Here is a 2613-nt window from a genome sequence, read left to right as displayed (position 1 = left end):
GGTCGGGATGTGAACCAGCGACCCTTTTTGCTGCCAGGCGAGAGTGCTAACCACTACACCACTGTGAGGGGCAGAGCTACCTGGTGATGGCACACGGTGACACCGCCCCCTTGTGATGTCACTGACCGGTGCAGGCTGGGTTGTGATGTCACAAGGGGTCGGTCGGTACCACCAGGAGACATAGCCAGTTTCCCCCACCCTTACCTATATAAAAACTGCCAAACGGCAAGCCAGGCATTCAGTAGTTTGCCTTAGTTGACAGTGGAGTGTTTTTTTCTTCTTCTTTTTTTGGGTTCGGTGGTGCGGCGGGCATCGTGATTGAGGATAGACATTAATCCGGGAAAACTTTTTTATTTTTTACCTTTTAATATAGGAAATGTCAAAAACTCTCTCTGTGTTTTTATTACGTTTTGATATGTTTTTGGTGAATGGGTAGGGGTACTAGAGTATGTACCCCATACTCATTCACATGTGGGGGAGGCCAGAATCTGGGGGCACCCTTGTTAAAGGGGTGCTTCCAGATTCCGATAAGCCCGCAGACCCTCACACCGCAGCCCAGGGTTGTCAGGAGGAGGCCCTTGTCCTCTTTGCTTATCCCCTCCATCCCGGGCCTGCCAGGCTGCGTGCTTGGATAAGGGTCTGGTGTGAGTTTTGCTAAAATCCATACCAGACCCGAAGGGGCTGCTATGAACTGGGGCGAACCCCATGCTGTTTTTTTTTTTTTTAACATTTTTCTATTGGTGGCAATGATATTATATTTCCAGCAATTTAAATGTCCTTTCATTCATTTTTTTTTGTTTAGAAATTTTCTCCAGCATTTTCTATATATGCTACAGATGCGCCACTTCACAGAAAGACTAAGGGGACCCCACGCCCCACCCCACCCGGGCACTATATTTAAGGGAATTTTTCATTTTTATTGTTGCACTTTAAGCATTATTACAAACTAAACTTCCATCTCTCGCTGTTACCTATAAGGAAGCCTATAATAAGATTTACCTATACAGTCAGGTCCATAAATATTGGGACACCGTTTTGGCTCTATACACCACCACAATGGATTTGAAAATGAAATGAAGATGTGCTTTAACTGAAGGCTTTCAGTTTTAATTTTAGGGTATTTACAACCAAATCAGGTGAACGGTGTAGGGATTACAACAGTTTGTATATGTGCCTCACACTTTTTAAAGGGACCAAAAGTATTGGGACAGATTAACAATCATCCATCAAACTTTACTTTTAATACTTTGGTTGCAAATCCTTAGCTGTCAATTACAGCCTGAAGTCTGGAACGCAGAGACATTACCAGACGCTGGGTTTCATCCCCGGTGATGCTCTGCCAGGCCTTTACTGCAACTGTCTTCAGATCCTGCTTGTTCTTGGGGCATTTTCCCTTCAGTTTTGTCTTCAGCGAGTGAAATGCATGCTCAATCGGATTCAGGTCAGGTGATTGACTTGGCCATTGCATAACATTCCACTTCTTTCCCTTTTAAAATCTCTTTGGTTGCTTTCGGACTATGCTTCGGGTCATTGTCCATCTGCACTGTGAAGCGCCGTCCAATGAGTTCTGAAGCATTTTGCTGAATATAAGCAGATAAATATTTCCCCTAAACACTTCAGAATTCATCCTGTTGCTTTTGTCAGCAGTCACATCATCAATAAATACAAGAGAACCAGTTCCATTGGCAGCCATACATGCCCACACCATGACACTACCACCACCATGCTTCACTGATGAGGTGGTGTGCTTTGGATCATGAGCAGCTCCTTTCCTTCTCCATACTCTTCTCTTCCCATCACTCTGGTACAAGTTGATCTCGGTATCCTTCTGTCCAGAGGATGTTGTTCCAGAACTGTGAAGGCTTTTTTTAGATGTTGTTTGGCAAACTCTAATCTGGCCTTCCTGTTTTTTGAGGCTCACCAATGGTTTACATCTTGTGGTGACCCCTCTGTATTCACTCTGGAGAAGTCTTCTCTTGATTGTTGACTTTGACACACATACATCTACCGTATATACTCGAGTATAAGCCGAGATTTTCAGCCCCTTTTTTTAGGAAAGTGCCCCCCTCGGCTTATACTCGAGTCACGGAGATCAGGTAGACAGACGGCGGCCATTCAACTATTCAAAAGCCGCGCCTCCCTGTCTGTGATAGGCGGAACACTCAATTTCCCAGCAGTCAGTGTTCCGCCTATCACGGACATCCGCTCATTCTCATACTACGGACGAGGATGAGAGGATGTCCGTGATAGGCGGAACACTGACTGCTGGGAAATTGAGTGTTCCGCCTATCACAGACAGGGAGGCGCGGCTTTTGAACAGTGGAATGGCCGCCGTCTGTCAGACGAGGGAGGAGAGGTGCGGCATGGCACACAGAGGCTGCAGATTGGCACAGGTAGGCAGGGATGGACGGGACACAGGGATGGACGGGACACAGCGATGGACACAGGGATGGACGGGACACAGCGATGGACGGGGACACAGCGATGGACCAGGGATGGACGGGACACAGGGATGGACGGGGACACAGGCGATGGACGGGACACAGCGAAGGACTGGGACCAGCGATGGACGGGACACAGCGATGGACACAGGGAAGGGGACGGACACAGGGA

The sequence above is a fragment of the Lithobates pipiens genome, unplaced genomic scaffold (genome assembly GCF_037356315.1).
Source record: "Lithobates pipiens isolate NorthernLeopardFrog02 unplaced genomic scaffold, aLitPip1_a1.2 Scaffold_27, whole genome shotgun sequence".
Classification (NCBI taxonomy): Eukaryota; Metazoa; Chordata; class Amphibia; order Anura; family Ranidae; genus Lithobates; species Lithobates pipiens.
Note: the sequence above shows the minus strand (reverse complement) of the source record.